Genomic DNA, 22,124 nt, shown 5'->3' with positions numbered 1-22,124 from the left:
GGGAAAAATTTAGGAACTTTTGATTTAGGCCATCTCATGGCCTAATTTTTGTTCCAACAACTTCGAAATGAAGTCTACAATTGAACACAATCAAAACAAGAACATTAAGCAAGCTCTATAACAACTTTACAAATTGAAATTAAAACTTTTTATTTCAAAATTTTTAGTTCAATCAAATATGATTGGGATGTATATTTTATGATTTAAAAATCATCCTAACATGTTTACAAACATGTTAGGCAATTATTTGAATCAAAATTTAAGTTCAAAAGTTCAAGAACACAAAATTCAAATTTTTTAGATTTTCAAATTAAATTTGAGTTTTTTTGATTAAGGTTGAATTGATAAAATATTTTTCAACAAAAACCTTGGACAACATCTATGGATGAATTTCGACTATAAAAAGAATAAAATTTAGCCCTAAATAAGATCAACCGATAAAACTTAAAAAAAGTTAAATTTAATAATGATATTTTTTTGAAAAAAATTAAATTTAATAGTGATATTTTTTCTAATTAAGTGGTATAGGTTGTTTATAGAAATAAAAGATATACAAATTAAAAGTAATTACTAAAACAAAACAAAAAATTAAAATATTAAGAAAAGAGATAAAAACAAATATTAAATTAAATCATCCAAACAATACCTTAATCTAATCCAAATCCAATATGTTGTTTTACCGTTTGTTCTCACCTACCCTAATGTCTTCTACTTGACAAGTTATATTTATTTGATACATTTAAGCTTCTTTCATTTTGTTTTAGTTCAAATTTTTATTATTTTGGCATCAAATTTTTTCATCTCTATTATGATTCTATAAAATGAGATGTTTTGTTATGATTCTCCAAAATAAAAAATAAAAATAAAAATTAAATCATAATTATAAAAACAATATGATTTATGACCTGAATAAAATACATAAAATGAAATAAGGATAATAATTTAAACTATAATATTTAGCCAAAATAAAACAGACAACATGCTATAATTTGGATATAATTACAAAATTAAAATTTTATATTAAGAAAATAGATTAAATTTTTAAATTTTACTTTTTTTTTGTCCAAGTGAAATTTTGTTTTTTTTTCAAATCCCAAAATTTGAAACTTTTTATTATTAAAGTTATACTAAACGAGATTTTGTCTTAACGATTTAAAATGCATTTAACTTATTATATACGTGACATTTATAAATAAAATATCAATGTCAATAATATAAATACCGAATTTTAGGGAACGAGGGTTTTGTCTACAGAATTTCCTAGAATTAGTAGTCAAAATTTGAAATTTGATAGTTAAATTAGTGATATAAATATTTTATTTATTTATTAATGATACTATATTCTAAAATTTTAATTGATCCGAATAAACCAATTTAACTGCTAAAAAAAAGTATACTGATTCTCACTAGATTTGAATTATATTGTGATCAAATACTCATTCTTAAATAAGCTCGGCAAATGATTGAAATCAAAACATTTTATTAAATTGAAAAATATATATTATAGAAGATTTGATTCGATATATAGGTGTCATAATAATTATAGAGATGTGTGATTAGATATATAATTACAAAGTTTTTTTTCTTTAAAATTCATATGAAAATGATTATTAATTAAGAATGAAAATAACATTTTATTTTTATTTTTTTTATATTAGTTAAAGATGGTAGGTAGGTGGACTACTGTTTATTGTGAAGAAATTGATTAAAAATAATGGGGGTTCTAATGATTATACATTTTACAACTTTAGTATAAAACCTTTTATTAGTATCTCGAACTTTAATTGTCTATATATATATAGTTTAGTATGTACTATACTAATGAAATGGGCAATGATGGATACTTGATATTATCGCAGAATCTGCTTCAATCGCATTACTTCGGTATTTTCTATGCATTTAGGTTACATTTATATTTCTTCATTTTCCTTTGAAGCAGGTAGCTCATGACTAGATATTTGGTTTATTTGATGTTGATTTTAAAAAAATATGATTTAACTAATATTTGAGTTTAAAATATTTCGGTGAGATTATAATATTTTGAATAATAATACTATCAAATTGGATCTGTGGCGCAATGGTAGCGCGTCTGACTCCAGATCAGAAGGTTGCGTGTTCGATTCACGTCAGGTTCATCTTTTTTTTTAATCTTCATACTAATCTTGAAGTTTAGGGTTTTTGATCTATAGATTCCTTTTAGCTTCAACACCAAAATTCTGAATCATAAATGACAGTTGAATCATAAAGAGAATCCAGAATATGAGATATGAGAATGGTAGTTATGTATGTGAATGAGGGAAGTTGAAGAGTACTTAGTTAAACTCACAAAAAAGACATATAGAGAGTTACATAAATGATGTTAGATGGTGAATGGAAGGAGATTGATTGGGGTAGCTTTGAAAGAGTTCAAAGAAATTTATGCAATAGGAATTGTAGGCATGTACAAATCACTTTATTTCACCTGTTTATAATATATAGTTTTTTTGAAAATATTTAAGATGATTTTCACCTATAATATTAACAGACAATTTTTTTTTAATATACAATATAATCACTATCCATAATTTTTAATATTTTATAAGTATTTTTTAACCACAATTTATTCTCCATAAATTCAATTCAAGTAAGACACTTATTTATTGAAAAATTTACAACTCATAAGACAAATATTGTCACTTACTTCAGTGGTCCTCTGTAAACTGAATCATTTTTCATTGTACCTGGTCTCCGCTCACAAAGAGGGTAATGATTAAAAAAATTAATTCCAATTTTACCCCTCCTTCCCTGTGAGAGGACACAAAGACACATGGAATGAATCGGTCATTGACGACCTACACTACTTACTTACTATTTACTTACTGTGAAAACTTTATTTTTTCAAATTTGTCATTAATAAATATTAGGTTAAATTATTAGAGTAATTCAATTGTTAAGAGTTTTTTTTATAATAAATTAAAAGTCTCAAATTTAATTTTAACTAAAACCATTTTAAAATAAAATGAAAACAAAATTTAAATGATTATGCCTAACTTTCTAAAAATACAAAATGAAAAAAATACCCCGTTATGAATCACACCCACACAATAGATTATTCACTAGAAATTAGAAGCATTAAACAATTATATGTTTTTCTTTTATTTAATCTAAATAAACCAACTTCCTGATCAACTATTACTTTTTCTTATATATAGAAACCATTCAAATCATAATAATAAAAATTACACCACATAACATTATTAATAAAAAATACATTATTTTGAAATAACATTCATCAAACAAGTCCTAATAAACCAAAAAGATAGGTAAAAGGGGAATCCAATGTATGAATTGAAGATAGACGGTGAATGTCAGTGTGTGTAAGATATAGAGAGAGAACCTGTAGATATTAATGAAGAGAGGTTAAACATGGTCACATGGGCTGTTGTTTTGATAAGGAATCCTAAGTGGAAGATTCTGACGGTGAAACAATAACGTTAAAACTTTTCAAATAATGCTTCTCAAAAAAATATACTTAAAAAATTTCCTTTTTATTTCTCTCTCCCTTTTGTGTAATGGCCCGACCAAACCTACCCACTCGTCCTGCCCGAACTGCCCGGAAAATATATTTTGGCGGGAAACCGAAAAGTGTTACAAAATTAAACTATTTCCTTATTTTTGGCGCCAAAATGGATTACGCCCGGAAATAGCGGGACATTTCACTCCCCTTCTCTCACCTTTTGGGGATTAATTATTTTGAAACTTTGTTATTTATACTAACAAAATATTGTTGGTTTGGTGAATTAATTTGATAATTTATATTCAAATAATCAACCATTTCATTATTTGTAATATAAATTCAATCTAAATATTGATAGAGTAATATGCTCTCTCTTTCATTTTAAATAATATTTAACCATTTTCATCTTATTAATTTCTTTTTTTTTTAGTAATTTTTCTTTTCAATTTTTTATTATTTAACAACATTTAACCATTTATCTCATTTCAAAATTTTATTATTAAATTATTATAAATAATATTTTATAATTATTTATATATTAATATATTTGTTACTTATATAAATTATTATTATTATATATATATTAAATCTGTTATATAGAAAGTAATGATAGAGGAGAGAAAAATTTACGGCTAATGTGCAAGAAAATGATGTGGAAAGATACTCGGGCAGTAAAATCTATTGTTACTCATATCATAAGCGGAAGCCACGGAAGCCATGTAACACTAATCATGTTTAACATAGAATTCATATAAACATACTTATCAATACAGCCAAAAGATGCTACAACATGACAAATTAAACTCCATCATAACTATCATGGTTCTATACTAGTCTTTTATACATATTCTACTTAGATAGCCAAGTAAAGATCACAAAAATATATGCAAAATGAATAAACAAAAAGATAAATTAAGTCCATCAATCTTTGTCCCTCCTCCCACACTAATTCCCATCAGATTGCTCCCCTCCAAGTCTCCTTCCATCAGGTACATAATAACTAGGCTGGTTATTGAGTCTAATGACTCAGCACGCAAATTATTGAGTCTAATGACTCAGCAAGCAATAAGTATTTTAAAAATGCATAATACTTTGCTTTTAAAAAGGTACGTATGCATAAAAAGTGTCCCTTATTTAGAAAGGAAATGATCAATTTATAAACATTAATGACATGTTTTGACATAAAAAGTGTCCCTTATTTAGAAAGGAAATGATCAATTTATAAACATTAATGACATGTTTTGAGAAATGATTTCATGAGTAGTAGACACGATGACTCAACATTCCAAATGTTTATTTATCTCTACTATGTTCATTAATAATCTCTCCTATTTTATTAATTTTTATTTTTTCTTTCTCTTCAATTTTTATTAATAATTTATTTTATAGTTAATTTATAAATATATATATTTATATATTTTATTATTTAACTTATTTATTTATAAGAAAATTAAAATAATAAAAATAGGGACAATAATAAATTAAATAAAAATAAAAATAATATATATATATATTATATTTGATAAATATATAATTAAGATAATAAAAAATTAAATATAAAAATTCTTAATTTTTTTAAATTAATTATTTCTCTCCTCTCTCTCTATATATTTTAAATGATTTATAATAGAGAAAATAAATATATAAATATATAATTTTTAAAATTATATATATTTTTTTACTTAAACTCTTTATTAGTTATTTTTCCTTTTTTTTTATCTTTAATTTTCTTTTTTATATTTTGTTTTCTTTTGAAATGTATTATAAACTTAATCAATTAATTCAAAATGTTATAAATTATATATTATCATATTAGTTAAACTCTTATCATAAATTATTATTTTTTCTTTTTATTTACGATTGAATATTAATATATGTTAAACTCTTATCATAAATTATTATTTTTTCTTTTTATTTACGATTGAATATTAATATATTATAGTTTGAGTAATATTTATTTTAAAAATTAGTATAGTTTGATTTGAGTTATTGACAAATTTTTATTTTTTCAATTATAACTCATTTTAAAAACTAATAAATAAATAAATAAATTATTAACAAAATATATATATATATATATATATATATATATATATATATATATATATATATATATATATATATATTGATATAGGAGAGTAATAATTAATTACAAAATTAAGAATTTTAACATTTAATTTTTTAATCTCTTAAATATATATTTATCAAATATAATATATATTTAAAAATAAATATATATTTTATTATTTTGTTATTTGATTTATTATTGTCTCTATTATTATTCTAAATTTTATAAATAAATAAGTTAAATACTAAACATATAATTAAAAATTAATAATATAAATATATTATTAATGAAGTTTGAGGAGATAAAAATAAATGATTAATAATAAGAAGAAAGATAAATAATCATTTGAAAGATTACTCATCATGCCTACTCCTTATACATCATCTCGCGTGCATATTAGTTATAAATCTTTCTATTCCCCTATCATTACTCATTAATATATATACTATTTTTATCATTTTATAAGAATATACACATTTTTTTAAATTTAAAATAAAATGAATAAAATGAATAAAATTTAATATAATTTTTTAAATTATTTTTCTCTTATTTTCTTTAATCACTTATTCTTCTACCTATGTAAAATAAAATAGTGTTGATAATGTTTTTTTTTTTTAATTCGGTAAACTTATTGGATTGTTGCGAGCATAACGAATTGGCATGCTTTAGAAGAGGTGATTTGTTACCGAGCCAGTCTTAGGGAATAACAAGAGCATATCTGAATACCCAACAATTCGTGCTACCGACTCTTTTTCTGATTTAGGATATAACCAGTCGTGCCCTTTAGTTTCGGTGCCGGTGCAGGTGCCGGTTCTATTGATTGGACTCAGTATGTATTAAATTCCTTTTAGGTCCTGTAGCTATTAGAGTTGGTAGTTTCTCCATTTGAGTATACATTATAGGCTTTCTTCCTTTCTCCTCTCCTACTGGCCCTACTACAACTAAAGCACCAAGCCAAGCCAGACTTAGCCTAGTTTATATTAACTTAACTATGCTACCATAGCAAAGAAGCTAGTCCCTATATAGTCAGCTATTCATATGAATAAGAAAAAAAATGTTGGGCTCTCTCTTTTTATTTTTTCTCCCCTGCTGATACATTTTGGTTCCTCGACCCTAAGATCCTCCGTTTGGGTTTAATTGGATGAATTTGTCAAGTCTTAATGGCTATATGATCTTAATTATGATCTTAATGAGGTGCGGACTTTACATCTTACATTCGTTGGGCCTCCCTCTTAGGAAGCCTGCGTCCCAAAAAAGTGCAATAAACCACTCTTACTCATCATTTCAAGATCAAAACAAAGGGAAGAAAGACTCTTGCATAAAGAACTGAAAGTTATCTCAAGCTTACGATTTGTTCTCACAGCGCCGACAATAGTCTAACCGAAACACTATCCTACCATTTTCTACTTTTCGGGTGGGCAATAATGTATTGAACAGGACTAAAACAAAACTAATTACATTAACCTTTATAATATGGTTCAAAAGTGTATCATTAATCATTTATCATTTACTCTTAAAAAAAATTAAACAAGGTAAATTGTTCTTAATCATCACTAAATAATTTGTTTTTATTAGTCTTTCATAGTCTAACATGACATTCCAAATATCATATTTACAAGATATATTAGAAACAAAATATAATTTATACTAAAAATAATCGTTTAAAACATAAAAAGATTAAACATTTTTTCAAACATTTTGAACGGAAGTATAGATTAAAAAGTTTAAGATACGAGAGAAGAGCTGGCATGACGTTAGAATTTGGGTGAACTAATTGAAGCCAAAAAGAACTAAACAATCAACTACTATTTTATAATTTAGATTAGTACTTTACATTTGCAATATTGCACAAATAAAAAAAGCACATAATCTATAATAATTGTTTTAAAAAACCGTTAAGTTTAGCTCATTTATTGCATGTGTCTCATTACAAATATTATATTATATTTATCTAAAAAAGTAATTAATTTATTTTTAAATAAAAAATAAATACAAAATATAAACAAAGTGATTTTAATAACAAATTTTATATTTAATATACATAAATTACAAACAATTTAAATATGTTAGTAAAATTAAAATTCTTATTACTTGTTTATTTTTATTTTGTTTTGTAACAGCCATTTTTGGTCCGTTCTCGTCAATTCATACCATAGTTTCCGAATTAAAACGTTGTCATTTCTCGTCAATTTGTACCATCCTTTCCGAATTGAAACGTTGTCGTTTGGATCGATCCCGGTCAGTTGAAGACGGGTGACCGGAAGGCTGGAGAAGGTGATGACGTTGAAATCGCGTACATAGGTCATTCCGCCATTTTTCCGCGTTTGACCGAGCCAGACGTATTGACCCGCGTTGACCAGGATGAGTTTCGGTTGACACATGCAGGTCTGGACTCGCTTGGTTGACTCGATGACTGGACCGCCGACTGCCGCCGCTCCTTCTGGCGCGTAGGAGCTCCGTTCCGGCGCTGACCACCACGCGCTGCTGCGCACGACGAAGCTTTAACGATTTTTTTGATTTTTTTATTATATATTTTGTTAACACAATATTAGTGTTTAAACGCTCTACATGCTTGCCTTATTGCCCATATTTATATTTTGTATTTTTAACGTTTTACAAAATATTTACGTTTTAATTAACTCGTAAAGGGCTTAAAAGGCCGTTTTTTGAATTAATATTTATTTTTGGACTTTCGGTCTAGTAATCAAGCATGATCACCATACTATACCGAGTTTATTTATAAAATATTCGGGTGCAAAAACAAAGTGTCTACATATTATCTCTCTTGGAAATAGTTTGAAAAAAAAATTCTCGATTTGCAAAACGTGTGTCCAAGTTTGACGAGATAGGCACTAATTCATAGAATCCGAATTTATTCATCACGAAAGGGTGGAGAGATGACATAAGGTGTGTATCTGAATTGGGATTTTCTTACTCGGTACCACAATGTCGAAGAACTTTGAGGTATGAACTTTGTAGCAATTCTTGTAGGGTATCTCCAAGCAAGGGAGGATCTACCCTTAAGGTTACTCGAGTTGTAGCCTGGTGACCCAAAATACATTAGTATAAAAAAGACAATATCGACTAGAAATATCATCGTTAATGATTGTTTCCCGTCGCTAAATAGAACTAGTAACATTATTATCATTGTAGCCAAGTAGATTCCAAATCCTATATATGCCCTAACCTACAAGATAAGATCAAACATGAGCATCTCATTTAAAAGAACATATACATGAAAGACAAAGAGATAACCGATTGCTTTTCGATTAAATGTATGATTGAAGTTGGAGGTTGCCTCGGGTGCGTTTTAGTTTGAACATCCATGGGGTGATATTCAAAGGAAAGCTAAAAAATGTGATTTGTAGTTAATCCTGCATGAGATAAATGCAAGGAACTTATCTTTTTTAATTTATGCATTTGTACATGCCGGGAGATTACTTCACCATAGAATCGGGCGATCTATATTAAAAATCGAACATGATAATCCATGGTCGAACGACAATCGGAGATAGAGAACTTTTCTTAAAGTGTGTCTTTGTGTGAATAACCGTCGAGGTATGTTCACAACAAAGAGAGTCTAGCTTTGTCCTAGTGAAAATGACCTCTTGGATACATTCATAATGAAGGAGATCACGACATTATCCTTAAGTGAATGGCCATTAGGGTGCATCCATAACAAGGAGATCATAATAATGTCTTTGTGCGAGTGACAACAAGGGTGCATTCACCACGAGGAGATCCAAGAGTAATGTCTTCGTGTGATTGACCGTAAAGGTGCACTTCACAAGGAGTAATGTCTTTGTGCGAGTGATGGCAAATGTACACTCCACAACGAAAAGAGAAAAGAATAATGTCTTCGTATGAATGACCGCAAATTGTGCATTCCACAACGAAGAGAGCAAAGAGTAATGTCTCTGTGTGATTGACCACAAATAGTGCATTTCACAATGAAGAGAACAAAGAGTAATATCTTTTTGCGAGTTACCGCAATAGTACACTCCAAAACAAAGAGAGCAAAGAGCAATGTCCTTGTGTGAATGGCTGCAAAAGTATTCTACAACGAAAAGAGTAATGTTTCATGCGAGAGACAGCAACGGTGGACTCCACAACGAGGAGAGCAAAGAAATGTAAAGGAGAGCAAAGAAATGTACATCTCAATTCGAGTTAGATCTCGACAAAAGAGAGGGTGACTATTTCTATTCAAACCATCCTTCTCCCAAATTATGATTTTAGAAAATTGCATATATATATATATATAAATTAATGAATTTTATTTTATTTTATTTTAATTATTTAAAAATATGATATAAATAAAAAATAATATTTAAAAGTTTTATAATCATAAATATATATATATATATATATATATATATATATATATATATATATAATGAGGAAAAATATATGTATATATTATATAAATATTAAGAAATTGATTTGGGCAACCGGAATAACTTACTCTCAGTCGAGGATTTTCCTCACTATTTCAGTAAAGTTAGGACAAGGACTATAAACGATTTAACAGGTTCGGGTTTACGGTCGGTTTCCGTTCACCTGCCTCCTCATAATCCATTAGTGGACGGGTGGTAAACTTAGGGGGTGCCCGCCTCCTCTTCAGACGTGTCCTCGACAACCTGGCGGGAGTGCTCTCCGAGCAAGTTTGTTTGCATCCTTTAGGCAAGTAGAGTAGGCCGCCACATTTGTAAGAGAGAGAAAAAAAATTATTATTTTTTTTTAGAAAATAACCATGTGTAAAAGAGAGTAAAACAAATTTATTTAGTTTTTTTTTTCATGAAAATGGTCATGTTCTTTGTTTTTGTTCGAATGGACATTTTTTTGTCCATAACATGGTTATATTCAATTTTTTTTATTTCTCTCTATTGAATAAGTGATAGACCATGGTAAATTTGCGACATTACTTTCGTTCTTAATTTCGTTACCCCTATCACGACTCATAAATATTATATATTAATAAATAAATAACAAAAATGAATATTAATTTCCGTTTGGTTAGAAGTATACATTTTTTTTATAATATATATATATATATATATATAATTATTAGGAAAGTGAATATATATAAATATATTTTTAGTTTATAAATATTATATTGACATATAAATAAGAGAGCATATTTATTTATTTTCGTTAAATTTCTTTCCAAAAACTTTATATATATAAATATTTTTACTTAAAAGATAAAGCATGCATAGATAAATTAAGATTATTGCTCAGATTATGAAAGACATTACAATAGTTTAGATGATCACTTTAATTAACGACCATATGTCGTACTTTACTTCTCTTCATTACTTAGATGATCTACTTTAACATTAATGTTTGTAGCCTAAACTAATTAACTTTCTTAATTTACTAATGTAAAAACTGGTCATATCATAGATCTACAAAAAAATTGACATGATAAAACTAACAGTTTTTTTTTTTTTTTTTTTTTTATCAATGTATGATTCTTATATATATATATATATATAAATACTTCTTTAGTTAATTAATCGATGCAAATCCAATCTATGGCTCATCCATAATAAAGGGCATTACTCAATAAATCGAGTATGATTTAAGACAAAAATTATATTTAGGATTTTTTTTTCATATAATATAAAAGAAGATGGCATGCATGATATTTAAGAATTAAAAAAAATGAAGTTGGAAATAGATTGTGGGACATATTATCCATTAAGGGAAATTCGAGTCTCATTTTGCAATTTTATAAGTTCTACCCTCAAATAGTAAATAGTAGAATTCTTATGGTTAAGTTAGTTCTAATCAGCATTTCAACTTTTTTTTTAATATATATATATATATATATATATATATATATATATATATATATATATATATATATATATATATATAAATCTTGTTTGGGTTTAATTGGTTGTCTAAATTTTTGGATTTTGACATTCTTCATATTTAAAAGCTTACAATTTTTTTAATGTTCACCCATTAATCCTAATGACTAAAAGATAAAATGTGTACTTGTGAATTAAAAGTTAAATATTTTATTTCTTTATTATAAAAATAACAAAACACACATAAAATACAAACAAGATTTCAATTATTTCTACACATCATATTATATTTCCAATAAAAAGTTATGTAATTGATGTCTCTTGATCAAACCTAACCAGTCAATTTCTCACAACTGCAATGTCTCTAATAATGCAATTCTAACAAAAATTTGAGTTGAAACAGAAATTTCGGTAAAAAAATTATCTTATTTAACTTTGTCAATATCACTTGTAACTTGGTCTTAAAAAAATAGAATATCTAATTCTCATTATCCTCTTCGTCATCGGATCCCATAACCTTGACACAAACTCTTTGTGATTGTAGTACATGAAGACACACAATTTTGATTTATCGTCAAGCTTCGACCTTTCATCTTTCAGGATATAAACGAACACTATGTAACCAAAGACTCTTAAATGTTTGTAAGAGACATACTTTCATGTCTAAATTCTATTTGGATCGTCACTGTTCAATGTTGTTGCAGGAGAAAGGTTAATCAAGTCAATTGCAGTTCTCACTAGCTACCTTCCCCAAAAGGATTTAGGTAATTTTGAATGAGACAATATCACACACTTTTTCAATCGTTCGGTTCATTCTTCAAGTCACACCGTTGTGTTGAGGTATCTTTGAAGGTATTTTCTTCAATCTGATGCTGTGATTTTTAAAATATCATTCAAACGATCCCCTATATTCACGGTTATTGTCTGAACTCACACATCGCAATATCATGTCAGTTTTTCTCTCAACTTTAACATGAAAATCTTTAAAGACCTCTAGCATCTGATCTTTAGTTTCCAGAGCATAAACCAAACATTTCTAGAGTGATCATCAATAAATGTTACAAAATAATATGCTCCACCGAGAGATTTTTCTTGCATAGAACAAACATCAGTATGATGAAATCAAGAACATTTGATTTTCTATACGGAGGGAGTATATGAAATGCAACTCTGTGTATTTTTCCAACTAAACAAACATCACAAGTTTTCAGAGATTTACCTTGCAATTCGGGAAGGAATTATTTTCTAGCGAGAGTTTGAAGTCCCTTGTCACTAACATGGCTGAGTCTCTTGTGCCACAAATCAATATCCACATTTTTCTGGATTAAGTTAACTCTCACTTGTACAATTTGGCTTGCATTACATACAACATGTTCTCCTTTGCTCCTCTAGCCATCACGAGCGAACCTTTTGTGAGTTTCCACTTACCTTCACCAAAATAATTCCTGAAACCCTCATCATTGAATTTTTCCCGTAGAAATCAAGTTGAGGAGAATGTCTTGAATGTACCTCACATATTTGAGTATCAATTTGCATTCGACGATAGTCTCTAAGAAAATGTCGTTGATACTCACTATCTTCGATGAACCATCGTTACCCATTCGATGATTGCCAAAATCTCCTCTCGAATATGTAGAAAAAAAATCTCCAAGAGAAGTAACATGAAAAGAAGTACCAAAATCAATCACCTAGTCACTATCTTGACTTACATCACACACGACAGTGTCGTTGTCCTCTATAACCACATTGGTTTCTTGTTCACCCTTCTTCCCTTCATTTTGTTCTCATTTCCATATTTGACATTCTCTCTTCATGTGCCCTAATTTTTTTTACAGTCATAGCACTTAAGATCACTACGAGACTTTGATCTTCTTATATTCGAGTCATTCATTTATGTTGTGTAGAGATCTATTTTTACTTCGTCCACGCGAATCCTAAATTTTCACATACTATGCCTTCTGAAGCTGATTCACCTTTCTCTCTTCTTTTAGCCTTTTCATTGAAAAGACTATTTTAAACCATGTTTATAGTTAGAATACTATTTGTCGCTGAATTACTTAATGAAACCACAAACATTTTCCAACTATCCGGTAACAAGCCGAGAATTAGTAGAGACTATAGTTCATCATCGAGAGTCAACTTCATCGATGTCATCTAATTCACCAAGCCAATAAAATTTTTAGTGTGCTCTGTCATACTCACACTATCTTTTTACTTCAATTTCACGTGTTATCGAATTATCATCTCCTTGTTTCTAGAAGAACCCTTCTCGAACATCGATTCTAACTTCTTCCAAAGAGCCAGTGTGTCGTTCTCTTTTACAATGTGGTGTAAAATATTTTGGTCAACACATTGCCTGATCGTAGCAACTACTTTCCAATTCACAGTTTTCCAATCTTCATCGCTCACCGTGTCTGGTTTTGTCATGCCTTATATATGTCTAAAAAATCCCTACAAATCTAGCATTTTGCGTTTCTAGACAAAAAAGTTCATTGAGGTAAGATTAATCATCCCGATGGAATATTGTTAATCCAATTGGCTCATGGAAAATTTGATCAGTCCAACCAAATGCTCTGATGCCACTTATTGGGAAAATCACTTCGATAACAACTGTGGAATAATTGTTCTTTCCCTCTTTATATGCAACAATAAGATAATCAAGAAAATGAATATGAATAGAAAGTAATGAAATTAAGCACACAGAGATGGAAGAATTTTAGCATGGAAAATCGAAAGATAAAAAAACCACGGACTCGTAGACTTCTTAAAACACATTCACTATATAAAAGTGAGTTGTACCAAAGTCTTCTCTAGTAGCCTAAATGTTCACTAATACAAAATATTCACCATTAATGGTGGATTACAACAACAAAAACAATAACAACAAACTATCTCACCGAAGTGGGATACTCAAACGAGTATCTGAGCGAGGTCAAAAAAGGATCGAGGCGAATTAGATTATAGAGAACGCCGCAATGATTCACCACTTGTGATTCGAGACAAAACCGATACTCATTGACTGCTCAATTGTCTCGCAAAACTATAAATATCAAACTCTTCCTTTTGTTTATGTTTTATTTTAAAATAATAATATAATATATTATATATTAAGTAAATGGATTGGAAACCCCAAACACCCATCTAATGAGCTGGACCCAATTGCTGGACCCAATTGCGTTCTTTCTTCTTTATCACTTATTATATGTTAAGATTATTTCAACTAAGTTAAATTGACATGAACTTTTATATCCGCTTTCATTCCCTCCATTTTACACCTTCTTCTTCGTCTTTTTATTTTTAACAAATGATTAAAATGTTTTAATTGAAAAGGAAATATGTTCAATTCTTTCTTCATCGTTCTTACCGATCGAGAAATAAGAGAGTACTGGACCCTTCTTTCTTCTTTTATTTTATGTCGATCTACTTCTAGCTAGTAAACACAAATCAAATACCTTATTTTTAGATTTTCACCGACTAACAGTGAAAATGTCTAATTCTTGTTTTCAATGCTAAATCTTCCTCATATATGAATCTTCGAGCTTTTACTAGTCAAGCAAGATGCTCCCTCTCTTCTCCATCGCCATTACCGATAAATTCCGAAAATCAAAACAAGATCGCATAAACCAACATTTCCTATCTAATTAGATTATGTTAAATGTTAACGAATCACTTATACAAATTGTTGATTCGATTAATCACATAAAGTAAGAATTGTAAAAAAAGCAAAAGAAATAACACAAGATTCGAGGTTCAGATGTTTACATCCTCGGAAGTGTCATCATTTGTATTAAGCTCTCTAAATATGGTTAAAACCTTATATTAGACGATATTTAGAGTAATTTATAAATGCACAAGACTAAATTATCGACTAATTAAAAATCTAATTAGTATGTGTATATATAAGCATAAGTCACGTGCAAAACAAACACTTAGTTTTCTTTCATCTCATTTCGACTCTAAAGATACAAAGACTAACTTATCCCTAACTCATCCCACTAATTATAAATATAATTAACACGTGTATATAAGGCACATACACAACAAACTCTTAGTTTTCTTTCGGTCTCATTTCAACTCTATTGTGTCGACAAAGCAATCTCTCTCTTTGATTTGGGCGATTTGGTAAGACTTCTTTCTCCTTAACAACTTCTTATTCTATTCATTTTTCTTATTAACTTATTCCCTTATGTGTTATCATGATTTCGACTAAATTATACTTAGCCGATTCATTTCCTCAATTTTGCAGATTTATGTTAGGATTTTTTGAATTTTAACCTCCGATTACATGCATGTTCTCAATTTTGTAAATGAGAAATGATAGAGAGCGGGAAAGAATTGACAGGAATATAAAGAGAAATGATGTGTCATCCTTTCATTGGATTGAAAATGTAATAGGAGAGAGAATTTTAAAATTTTCAATACAATAAATGGATGACACATCATTTCCCTACATATTCCTATCAATTCTTTCCCGCTCTCTATCATTTCCCTTTGTAAATTCATGTTAGGTTTTTGCGGATTTTCAACATCCGATTGTATGCATGTTCTTAGTTTTGTAAATTTATGTTATGATTTTGTTGATTAAACATCTAATTGCATGCATGTTCTCAATTTTGCAAATTCTTATCAGGGTTGTGTGGATTTTCAACAACAGATTGCATGCATGTTCTCAATTTTGTAAATTCATATCAAGGTTGTGTGTATTGTCAACATCCGATTGCATGCATGTTTAAAGCTCGCTATTTTCATCTGACTCCATTTCTAAGGTAATATATCTTCTTTTGATTTACGATCTACTTAGTCATTTGCTCGATTCTTAGTGAGTTGCACTCATCTAAATGTAAATGCTTTATTATCTTCATATATCTTACAACTACTATATTTGATTGCTCTTATCTTCCAATATGAAAATAATTTTCTTGAGGTTTATATTTTGTATTGTTACATGTCCTCATAGATCTAGTAATGAACATTATATGTCTTATAGCTTCACCTTCAATAGCATGTACTTCAAGTTGCAATCTTTCATTTAAATTTTCTATGTTTTGACAAAAAATCTTAAATTCTTCATGATTTGCTCATTTTTTCATACATTAGGCTCCCGACGGCACTCGCATATGGGGTGTTTGCCATTCTCACCTTTTTCTCTTTGGTACTCGGTAATATCTCTGAGGAGAGATTGAAATGAGTAACTAATCATGTTTGAATTGCCTTAATGTTAAACATTCCGAACTTGGAGACCAAAATTTTGGAGGTAGTTGCTTTGAGATACGAACATAAAGCCTTTCTTCCGATCCCGCTCAATCACCATCCCCAAAAACTTCTTTGTCGGTCCTATATTCTTCATCTCAAACTTACTCCTTAGCAAACTCTTGACCTTGCAAATCTCTTCCTTATTTTCTGATGCGATGAACATATCATCTACATTTAACAATAGGAAGACTCCACAACCATCAACTCACTTGGCATATGCACAACTATCGACATTGCTCCTCACGAATCATTATGAACCATGAACTCATCAAAGTGCAAACACCATTGTCTTAAGAATTGTTTCAAACTATAGAGCGAGCATTTAAGAAGACATACTTTGCCTTCATCACCGGGCTTGACGAACCCCTCGGTAGCATAATGAAGGTTTTCTCCTCCAAGTTCTCATGAAGAAGTGTCGTCTTCATGTCCATTCGCTCGAGCTCCAAGTCAAACTAATTCACTAGAGCGAGCAATACACAAATGGAAGTGTGCTTCACTACCGGGGAATAGATATCGTTAAAGTCTACCCATTCGTGTTGTGTGAAGCCCTTATGAAACATCCATAACCCTATTTTCTAGACTGTGTTAGTGATGGGTGAAACATTAACATACATAAACGGAAATGAGTCACATATGCGGAAGCGTTAAGGTGCCTTTTATCATTAATAAACAAGTGGTGCTACAAAATTCGGTCGTTTACAACAAAACACAATCATTTAATACAAAATACAATCTTTCAATATTATTCCCTACAAAGTACTCGGTCTTTAGTATTGGTTCCTCCTTTCACACACATCCCCTGCACCTTGCCCCACTCCAAGTCTCCCTTCACCTATCATATGAAAACTATGGTTGTGTACCTACACCACACAAGCATAGGAAGTTTAAAGACTCAACAAATATTTAAGAGTTTAAAATAATGTTGTGATGTTTAACTTATGCATAAAAAGATTATGTAAAAGACATTCAAAAACTTCTTCATTTCCATATGTGGGTTTTAAGGGTTTTTCATCCTTAATGAAGGTATAGTTATATCTTGAGCGCATGTTTTGACCCTAAACCTTCAGAGTTAATCCTGAAGGTGAGGAATCCTTTTGAGCACATATTTGGAAGGACGCTTTTCAGAGTCAATCCTTAAAGTCCACAACCTGTTTTAACCCTTTTCTATGTGGGTAAGATCTTCTAGACCTCATCTCAGAAGTCAAGTCCCATAGAACCCAACCCGTATTTTGAAATCAGACTACCAAATCTCATCTTGGTTAGCCCTTCTCCCATATCCGTCAATTCCTTCATCAATATTCATTATGATTCCATAAAAACATTTCATACTTTGGAAAACATGGTTTCAACTCAGTTCATCATTAAAAATATGGATATGAAATAAAATAATGCTTTAAATAAAGTAAGCATATGTTATAGAAACTATATGAACTATATAGCCCTATGTGGGTTTCTAAAGACTGTTTTAGAAAATACTTGCTTGCCTTAGGTTGATCTTTGCTATAAAGATGATTGTTCTTCAATTATTTCCAAAGGATGTATGGCTTCTATTTCTTAGTGAAGAGGGAGATGGATATAATGAAATTAATCCGTCAATATTCTAAATGGCGGTCAAGGCGACGGCCTAGGCGGTAGGCGATCCTACACCGCCCCGCCTATACATGAGGCAGTCCGTTAAATATTTATTATTTATAATTAATTTATTTATAATATTAATATATATATATATATATATATATATTAATGAAGCAAGAAGTTGAGAAAACTAAGTTATCTTCCATTTCAATTTGGCCTAGGCTATAAAACTCCTAGTCAACATCTTCTAATAGAGTCACTTTTGAAGCAAGAACTTGAGAAAACTAAGTTATCTCTAAAAATACATGAAAAATAGTGGTTGAAAATTTATTTATACTTATATAGTGAAAATATTCCAACCGCTTAGGCACCGCCTATGCACTGCCTAGGCACCCGAGGTAGTAGGCAGTCACTTACTGCCTCGCCATTGCCTACCGCCATTTAGAATATTGGAATCAGTTTGTGAAGTATATATCAAGTTTCAGTCATGGTCGGTTGAGGTAGCATGAGTTGGTTAACTTATTACTTAAGATAGTTGGTCATAGCATGAGAGAGACATAGTATGAGGTGGGTAAACTTGCTAGTTAAGATAGTTGGTCATATCATGGGAAAGTCATAGCATGAGGTGGGTAAACTTGCTAATTAAGATAGAAAAGCATGGGAAGGTCCTAGCATGAGCTAGTCCTAACATGAGGTGTGTGAAGCATGAGGTGGGTCAAACATGAGGTGTGTGAAGCATGAGGTGGTTCAAGAATGAGGTGTGTAAAGCATGAGGTGGGTCAAGTATGAGCTAGAAAGACAAAGCATGGGAAGAAGTCTCGGTCGGACATCTTGGTCGGATTTCTCAGTCCTAACTCAAGAATATCGGTCGGACCCCTCGGTCCTAGTCGGATTTCCTCGGTCCTAAGTCTCGGATTTTCTCAGTCATTGGTTCTAATTTTCTCGATCCTTGGTCTTGGCCAAGACCAAAGATATTCGGTCATAAATGAATTGTAGGGTGTGACACCTTAGCTACCAATCTCACCTTAAACATTAGTTTGTTACTACCCTTTACACCTTCTTTGTACTTGAACACCTACTTTGAACCAACCACTCGTTGATTCGTGAGTTTGTCCACAAATTCCTACGTATCATTTTTGTCAAGCGACGTCTTCTTCTCCGTCATAAACGCTTCCATTCGGTTCTCTCCTTGCTTTCCATCCCTTCTTTAAACGATATCGGCTCTAAATCTTATACCTTATATGCAAACTATCACCCTAAGAATGAAATCAGAATAATAGAAACCATAGTGGAATGCAGAACAATAACATAAAAGTAAAAAAACGAAATTACGACACAAGAATTTTACCCAGGTTCGGACCAGCAATGTCTTACGTCCTACTTTTGGAGAATTGACTCAATAAAGTTATAATAGGGATTACAAACTCCAACTTTGTATATTTGTTCTAGGTTTTAGTCTCACTATCTCTTCTCTTTTACAATGTATATATAGGTTTTTAGAATTCATAATTAAGGTAAAAATCATGTGATATCTTTGACATATCCACCATGATATGATCTTGTGGCGATTTTGTTGACATTTCCATAATAATATGATTTGATTGACATCTTCACCATTATGTGATTTCATATCTTTTTGAATCCAACAAATAATTTCACATTTCCCCCTTTTTGTACCTAACAATGAGGCACACCAAATTGGGCCTCAAAACCCTGGGCCCAATTCCACAAAAGTCAATTGCATTTCTCCCTACCTCCCCTAAAAGGATTTATGTAATTTTGAATGAGACAACATACATCACACACTTCTTTAATCGTTCAGTTTATTCTTCTAGACACATTGTTGTTTAGAGGTATCTTTGAATGTATTTTCTCCAATAGGATATTGTGATCTTTAAAATATCGTTCAAACGGTCCATTATATTGACGGTCATTGTCTGACTTTACGCATCGCAATGTCCTGTTGGTTTCTCTCTCAACTTTAGCATGAAAATCTTTAAAGACCTCTAGCACTTGATCTTTAGTTTCCAGAGCATAAACCAAACCTTTTTAGAGTGATCATAAATAAATGTTACAAAATAATATACTCCACAGAGAGATTTTCTCTTGCATAGAACAAACATTAATATGAATCAAATAAAAAAAATTATATTTTTTATGCTTAGGGAGTGTATGAAATATAACTCTGTATTTTTCCAACTAAACAAATATCACAGGTTTTTAGAGATGTACCTCGCAAACCGGGAAGGATATTGGTTCTGATTATTAGATCTTCTAAGAACAGTTATTAAGAAATGAAATTTTATAAAATTGGGAAAGATAATAATATTTGTTAAAGAGGAAAAGTCTTAGGATTCTCAAGTGTTCTATATTAACCTTTACAAACGACCCTTATAAAGTAGTAATTAGCCTAAAAACCCTAAATTACTTATACATACAAGCCCAAATCTATTAATAATTAAATAAGCCCTAATTGCATAGAAGACAATAAATGCCAACAACTTTCAATTTGTTGACAATCAATGCTTAGACTCACAATCTCCCCCATAAGCTTGATTTGGTTCGAGATTCTTCACGTCGAGCAGCTCTCGCATCTCCACGAATTTGACTCTTGTTAGTGCCTTGGTGATAATGTCTGCACGTTTCTCTCTAGTGCTTACGAACACTACAACGATCTTTTGGTTCTCGACACATTCACGGATGAAGTAGAACTGAGTGTCAATGTGTTTGATGCGTTCATGAAACACTGGATTCTTCACTAATGTTATTACAGACTTGTTGTCAACATAAAGGGTTATCGACCTTGGCTCGCATTCGAGCACCTCGCTCAATAAGTTTCTCATCTGAAGTCCTTGACACGACGCTGCATTAGTTGCCATAAACTCTGCCTCACATTAAGATAAAGTAACAGTTCGCTGCTTTTGAGATTGTCATGTGATCAAATTCCCGTTGAGATTAAATACCATCCCTTCAATACTTTTTCTATCGTCTGTGTCACTAGCTAAATCGTTGTTAGTAAAACTAACGAGTTCTTCAACTTCTCATTCTCTTCTTAACTAAATCACATAGCTAGTTGTTCCATTCACGTAACAAATAATATGTTTTACTGTCTGTTGGCGTATAGTAGTAGGTTGCTCCATGTATCGACACACTATGCCAACTACATAAGAGATATCGGGTCGAGTGTGTGTCAAGTACCTGAGACACCCGATGATACGCTTACACTCCTTCAGATCCACTAAGTTTCCTTCCAAATCCTTTTTGAGCTACAACTTTGCTTCTATTGGATACTTGCTCGAGTTGCAATCCTCCATTGCAAACTATTTCAACACCTTCTTCGCATAAGCTGAATGCTTCACCTCGATGTATATTTCTTCTAGTCCATCTCAATACCAAGATAGTACGAAAGTATCTCGAGATCACTCATCTCGAACTCCGTCATAATCTGTTTTTTGAACTCCTCAACACCTTTGATGCTTGATCTTATCATGATCAAGTCATCGACATATACGCCAACAATGAGTACTTTTTCTCCATGGTTTCTCGTGTACACAGCCTACTCATGAGAAAACTTCACGAAGTCGAGACTCATCATTCTCTTGTTGAGACAAGTGTTTCACGCCCTTGGTGCTTGACGTAGTCCGTACAAATCCTTGTATTACTTGTACAACTTGTGATCTTTATTCTTGATTATAAAGACTTCAGGTTGAGCGACATAAACTTCTTCTTCGATGTCACCATTGAGAAATGCTTATTTGACATCCAATTGATGAATCTCCCATCCACGGTGAGATACGATGGCAAGAATTAGCCATAATGTGTCAAGTTTTGCCACAGGTGCAAAGGTCTCCTCAAAGTCAACGTCTTGCTTCTACAAATAGCCTTTCGCTACCAATCTCGCTTTGTGCTTGAGGAT

General features: G+C 30.6%; 1 non-coding gene across 1 annotated transcript; it reads left to right on the top strand.

Moving 5' to 3' along the window:
- The first annotated feature begins 2,063 nt into the window (after positions 1-2,063).
- Positions 2,064-2,135, top strand: TRNAW-CCA. Its single transcript has one exon. It is a non-coding gene; the product is annotated as a tRNA-Trp (tRNA).
- Positions 2,136-22,124: the final 19,989 nt, after the last annotated feature.

Source organism: Impatiens glandulifera, chromosome 1 (genome assembly GCF_907164915.1).
Source record: "Impatiens glandulifera chromosome 1, dImpGla2.1, whole genome shotgun sequence".
NCBI lineage: Eukaryota > Viridiplantae > Streptophyta > Magnoliopsida > Ericales > Balsaminaceae > Impatiens > Impatiens glandulifera.
The sequence above is the reverse complement of the archived record's forward strand: the minus strand, read 5'-3'. Positions and strand labels throughout refer to the sequence as shown.